The sequence below is a fragment of the Hypanus sabinus genome, chromosome 31 (assembly GCF_030144855.1).
Source record: "Hypanus sabinus isolate sHypSab1 chromosome 31, sHypSab1.hap1, whole genome shotgun sequence".
Lineage (NCBI taxonomy): Eukaryota > Metazoa > Chordata > Chondrichthyes > Myliobatiformes > Dasyatidae > Hypanus > Hypanus sabinus.
The window spans coordinates 34,485,606-34,492,661 of record NC_082736.1 but is presented as its reverse complement, the minus strand read 5'-3'; positions in this window follow the sequence as shown (position 1 = coordinate 34,492,661).

The following is a 7,056-nucleotide window of genomic DNA, read 5'->3' as shown; positions in this document are numbered from 1 at the left end:
CCTCCTCCCGTTGACGCGGTTCACCCCTCTCCCTCCTGCCGGTGACGCGGTTCACCCCTCTCCCTCCTCCCGGTGACGCGGTTCACCCCTCTCCCTCCTCCCGGTGACAGCGTTCACCCCTCTCCCTCCTCTCCGGTGACACGGTTCACCCCTCTCCCTGCTCCCGGTGACACGGTTCACTCCCCTCTCCCTGCTCCCCGGTGACACGGTTCACCCCTCTCCCTCCTCCCGGTGACACGGTTCACCCCTCTCCCTCCTCCCGGTGACACGGTTCACCCCTCTCCCTCCTCCCGGTGACGCGGTTCACCCCTCTCCGTCCTCCCTGTGACCGCGGTTCACCCCCTCTCCCTCCTCCCGTTGACACGGTTCACCACTCTCCCTCCTCCCGGTGACGCGGTTCACCCCTCTCCCTCCTCCCGGTGACGCGGTTCACCCCTCCCTCCCGGACCTGGTCACACCTCCTCCTCCGGTGACGCGGTTCACCCCTCTCCCTCCTGCCGGTGACGCGGTTCACCCCTCTCCCTCCCTCCCGGTGAGCGGTTCACCCCTCTCCCCTCCTCCCGGTGACGCGGTTCACTCCCTCTCCCTCCTCCCGGTGACAGCGTTCACCCCCTCTCCCTCCTCCCGGTGACACGGTTCACCCCTCTCCCTGCCTCCCGGTGACACGGTTCACCCCTCACCCTCCTCCGGTGACACCCTCTCCCTGCTCCGGTGACACGGTTCACCCCTCTCCCTCCTCCCGGTGACACGGTTCACCCCTCTCCCTCCTCTCCGGTGACACGGTTCACCCCTCTCCGTCCTCCCGGTGACACGGTTCACCCCTCTCCCTCCTCCCGGTGACGCGGTTCACCCCTCTCCGTCCTCCCGGTGACCCGGTTCACCCCTCTCCCTCCTCCCGGTAACACGGTTCACACCCTCTCCCTCCTCCCGGTGACACGGTTCACCCCTCTCCCTCCTCCCGGTGACGCGGTTCACCCCCTCTCCCTGCTCCCTGGTGACGCGGTTCACCCCTCTCCCTGCTCCCGGTGACGCGGTTCACACCTCTCCCTTCTGCCGGTGACGCGGTTCACCCCTCTCCCTCCTCCCGGTGACGCGGTTCACCCCTCTCCCTCCTCCCGGTGACGCGGTTCACACCCTCTCCCTGCTCCCGGTGACGCGGTTCACACCTCTCCCTCCTCCCGGTGACGCGGTTCACCCCTCTCCCTCCTGGCCGTGACGCGGTTCACCCCTCTCCCTCCTCCGGTGACGCGGTTCACCCCTCTCCCTCCTCCGTGACGCGGTTCACCCCTCTCCCTCCTCCCGGTGACGCGGTTCACCCCTCTCCCTCCCCCCTGTGACGCGGTTCACCCCTCTCCCTCCCTCCCGGTGACGCGGTTCACCCCACTCCCTCCTCCCGGTGACGCGGTTCACCCCTCTCCTTCCTCCCGGTGACACTGTTCACTCCCTCTCCCTCCTCCCGGTGACACGGTGCACCCCTCTCCCTCCTCCCGGTGACACGGTTCACCCCCTCCCTCCTCCCGGTGACACGGTTCACCCCTCTTCCTCCTCCCGGTGACACGGTTCACCCCTCCTCCCTCCTCCCGGTGACACGGTTCACCCCTCTCCCTCCTCCCGTGACACGGTTCACCCCTCTCCCTCCTCCCGGTGACACGGTTCACCCCTCTCCCTCCTCCCGGTGACACGGTTCACCCATCTCCCTCCTCCCGGTGACACGGTTCACCCCTCTCCTCCTCCCGGTGACACGGTTCACCCCTCTCCCTCCTCCCGGTGACACGGTTCACACCCTCTCCGTCCTCCCGGTGACACGGTTCACCCATCTCATCCTCCCGGTGACAGCGTACACCCCCTCCTCCCCTCCTCCCGGTGACACGTTTCACCCCTCTCCCTCCTCCCGGTGACACGGTTCACCCCTCTCCCTCCTCCCGGTGACACGGTTCACCCCTCTCCCGTCCTCCCGGTGACACGGTTCACCCCTCTCCTCCTCCCGGTGACACGGTTCACCCCTCTCACTCCTCCCGGAGACACGGTTCACCCCTCTCCCTCCTCCCGGTGACACAGTTCACCCCTCTCCCTCCTCCCGGTGACACGGTTCACCCCTCTCCCTCCTCCCGGAGACACGGTTCACCCCTCTCCCTCCTCCCGGTGACACGGTTCACCCCTCTCCCTCCTCCCGGTGACACGGTTCACAACCTCCCTCCTCCCGGTGACACGGTTCACCCCTCTCCTCCTCCCGGTGACACGGTTCACCCCTCTCCCTCCTCCCGGTGACACGGTTCACCCCTCTCCCTCCTCCCGGAGACACGGTTCACCCCTCTCCCTCCTCCCGGTGACACGGTTCACCCCTCTCCCTCCTACCGGTGACACGGTTCACCCCTCTCCCTCCTCCCGGTGACTCGGTTCACCCCCTCCCTCCTCCCGGTGACACGGTTCACCCATCTCCCTCCTCCCGGTGACACGGTTCACCCATCTCCCTCCTCCCGGTGACACGGTTCACCCCTCTCCCTCCTCCCGGTGACACGGTTCACCCCTCTCCCTCCTCCCGGTGACACGGTTCACCCCTCTCCATCCTCCCGGTGACACGGTGCACCCCTCTCCCTCCTCCCGGTGACACGGTTCACCCCCTCCCTCCTCCCGGTGACACGGTTCACCCCTCTCCCTCCTCCCGGTGACACGGTTCACCCCTCTCCCTCCTCCCGGTGACACGGTTCACCCCTCTCCCTCCTCCCGGTGACACGGTTCACCCCTCTCCCTCCTCCCGGTGACACGGTTCACCCCACTCCGTCCTCCCGGTGACACGGTTCACCCCTCTCCCTCCTCCCGGTGACACGGTTCACCCCTGTCCCTCCTCCCGGTGACACGGTTCACCCCTCTCCCTCCTCCCGGTGACACGGTTCACCCCTCTCCGTCCTCCCGGTGACATGGTTCACCCCTCTCCCTCCTCCCGGTGACACGGTTCACGCACTCTCCCTCCTCCCGGTGACAGGGTTCACCCCTCTCCCTCCTCCCTGTGACACGGTTCACCCCTCTCCCTCCTCCCGGTGACACGGTTCACACCTCTCCGTCCTCCCGGTGACACGAATCACCCATCTCCCTCCTCCCGGTGACACGGTTCACCCATCTCCCTCCTCCCGGTGACACGGTTCACCCATCTCCCTCCTCCCGGTGACACGGTTCACCCCTCTCCCTCCTCCCGGTGACACGGTTCACCCCTCTCCCTCCTCCCGGTGACACGGTTCACACCTCTCCGTCCTCCCGGTGACACGGTTCACCCATCTCCATCCTCCCGGTGACAGCGTTCACCCCTCTCCCTCCTCCCGGTGACACGTTTCACCCCTCTCCCTCCTCCCGGTGACACGGTTCACCCCTCTCCCTCCTCCCGGTGACACGGTTCACCCCCTCTCCGTCCTCCCGGTGACACGGTTCACCCCTCTCCCTCCTCCCGGTGACACGGTTCACCCCTCTCACTCCTCCCGGAGACACGGTTCACCCCTCTCCCTCCTCCCGGTGACACGGTTCACCCCTCTCCCTCCTCCCGGTGACACGGTTCACCCCTTTCCCTCCTCCCGGAGACACGGTTCACCCCTCTCCCTCCTCCGGTGACACGGTTCACCCCTCTCCCTCCTCCCGGTGACACGGTTCACAACCTCCCTCCTCCCGATGACACGGTTCACCCCTCTCCCTCCTCCCGGTGACACGGTTCACCCCTCTCCCTCCTCCCGGTGACACGGTTCACCCCTCTCCCTCCTCCCGGAGACACGGTTCACCCCTCTCCCTCCTCCCGGTGACACGGTTCACCCCTCTCCCTCCTACCGGTGACACGGTTCACCCCCTCTCCCTCCTCCCGGTGACTCGGTTCACCCCCTCCCTCCTCCCGGTGACACGGTTCACCCCATCTCCCTCCTCCCGGTGACACGGTTCACCCATCTCCCTCCTCCCGGTGACACGGTTCACCCCTCTCCCTCCTCCCGGTGACACGGTTCACCCCTCTCCCTCCTCCCGGTGACACGGTTCACCCCTCTCCCTCCTCCCGGTGACACGGTTCACCCCTCTCCCTCCTCCCGGTGACACGGTTCACCCCCTCTCCCTCCTCCCGGTGACACGGTTCACACCTCTCCGTCCTCCCGGTGACACGGTTCACCCATCTCCATCCTCCCGGTGACAGCGTTCACCCCTCTCCCTCCTCCCGGTGACACGGTTCACCCGTCTCCCTCCTCCCGGTGACACGGTTCACCCCTCTCCCTCCTCCCGGTGACACGGTTCACCCCTCTCCATCCTCCCGGTGACACGGTTCACCCCTCTCCCTACTCCCGGTGACACGGTTCACCCCACTCCCTCCTCCCGGTGACACGGTTCACCCCCTCTCCCTCCTCCCGGTGACACGGTTCACACCTCTCCGTCCTCCCGGTGACACGGTTCACCCCTCTCCCTCCTCCCGGTGACACGGTTCACCCCCTCTCCCTCCTCCCGGTGACACGGTTCACAACCTCCCTCCTCCCGGTGACACGGTTCACCCCTCTGCCTTCTCACGGTGACACGGTTCACGCCTCTCCCTCCTCTCGGTGACTCGGTTCACCCCTCTCCCTCCTCCCGGTGACACGGTTCACCCCTCTCCCTCCTCCCGGTGACTCGTTTCACCCCTCTCCCTCCTCCCGGTGACACGGTTCACCTCTCTCCCTCCTCCCGGTGACACGGTTCACGCCCTCCCTCCTCCCGGTGACACGGTTCACCCCTCTCCCTCCTCCCGGTGACACGGTTCACCACTCTCCCTCCTCCCGGTGACACGGTTCACCCCCTCTCCATCCCCCCGGTGACACGGTTCACCCCTCTCCTTCCCCCCGGTGACACCGTTCACCCCTCTCCCACCTCCCGGTGACGCGGTTCACCCCCTCTCCCTCCTCCCGGTGACACGGTTCACCCCTCTCCCTCCTCCCGGTGACGCGGTTCACCCCCTCCCTCCCGGTGATGCGGTTCACCCCTCTCCCTCCTCCCGGTGACGCGGTTCACCCCTCTCCCTCCTCCCGGTGACACGGTTCAGCCCTCTCCCTCCTCCCGGTGACACGGTTCACCCCTCTCCCTCCTCCCGGTGACTCGGTTCACCCCTCTCCCTCCTCCCGGTGACACGGTTCACCCCCTCTCCCTCCTCCCGGTGACAGGGTTCACCCCTCTCCCTCCTCCCGGTGACGCGGTTCACCCCCTCTCCGTCCTCCCGGTGACACGGTTCACCCCTCTCCCTCCTCCCGGTGACAGGGTTCACCCCCTCTCCCTCCTCCCGGTGACACGGTTCACCACTCTCCCTCCTCCCGGTGACTCGGTTCACCCCTCTCCCCTCCTCCCGGTGACACGGTTCACCCCTCTCCCTCCTCCCGGTGACAGGGTTCACCCCTCTCCCTCCTCCCGGTGATACGGTTCACCCCTCTCCCTCCTCCCGGTGACACGGTTCACCACTCTCCCTCCTCCCGGTGACTCTGTTCACCCTTCTCCCTCCTCCCGGTGACACGTTTCACCCATCTCCATTCTCCGGATGACATGTTTCACCCCTCTCCCCTCCTCCCGGTGACACGGTTCACCCCTCTCCCTCCTCCCGGGAACACGGTTCACCCCTCTCCCTCCTCCCGGTGACACGGTTCACCCCTCTCTCTCCTCCCGGTGACACGGTTCTCCCCCTCTCCCTCCTCCCGGTGACACGGTTCTCCCCTCTCCCTCCTCCTGGTGACACGGTTCACACCTCTCCCTCCTCCCGGAGACATGGTTCACCCCTCTCCCTCCTCCCGGTGACACGGGTCACCCCCTCCCTCCTCCCGGTGACACGGGTCTCCCCCTCCCTCCTCCCGGTGACACGGTTCACCCCTCTCCCTCCTCCCGGAGACATGGTTCACACCCCTCTCCCTCCTCCCGGAGACATGGTTCACCCCCCTCCCTCCTCCCGGAGACATGGTTCACCCCCTCCCTCCTCCCGGTGATACGGTTCACCCCCTCTCCCTCCTCCCGGTGATACGGTTCACCCCTCTCCCTCCTCCCGGTGACACGGTTCACCCCTCTCCATTCTCCCGGTGACACGGTTCACCCCTCTCCATTCTCCCGGTGACGCGGTTCACCCCTCTCCTTTCTCCCGGAGACGCGGTTCACCCCTCTCCATTCTCCCGGTGACGCGGTTCACCCCCTTCATTCTCCCGGTGACACGGGTCACCCCTCTCCCTCCTCCCGGTGACACGGTTCACCCCCTCTCCCTCCTCCCGGTGACACGGTTCACCCCTCTCCATTCTCCCGGTGACACGGTTCACCCCTCTCCATTCTCCCGGTGACGCGGTTCACCCCCTCTCCATTCTCCCGGAGACACGGTTCACCCTTCTCCGTCCTCCCGGTGACACGGTTCACCCCTCTCCATCCTCCCGGTGACACGGTTCACCCCTCTCCCTCCTCCCGGTGACTCGGTTCACCCCTCTCCCTCCTCCCGGTGACTCGGTTCACCCCTCTCCCTCCACCCGTTGAAACGGTTCACTCCTCTCCCTCTCCGTCCCCCATTGAGGGTCAGTGTGTGTGTGTATGCGTGATACTGTATCTGTGTGAGTATCTGTCTGTGAGTCTCTGAGTGTGTATATGTGTGTTTGTCTTTGTGTATGTATATCTGTGTTCTTGTGTCTGTTTGTGAGACTGTGTATGTTTGTCTCTGTGTATGTGTGATTTTGTATGTGTGTGTGTGTTGTGAGTGGGTGTGAGTTTGTGTGTGAATGTGTGTTGTGAGTGTGTGTGTGTGCATGTGTGTGCGGTGTGAGTGAGTGTGTGTGATGAGTGTGTGTGGTGTGAGTAAGTGTATGTTTGGTGTGACACATACAGAGTGACACAGAGACGTACAGACTGACACTCACACAGATGGACACACACACACACAGTGACACAGAGACGTACAGACACTGACACTCACACACACACACACACAGTGACACAGAGACGTACAGACACTGACACACACACACACAGAGTGACACAGAGACGTACAGACACCAACACTCACACACACACACACACACAGAGTGACACAGAGACGTACAGACACTG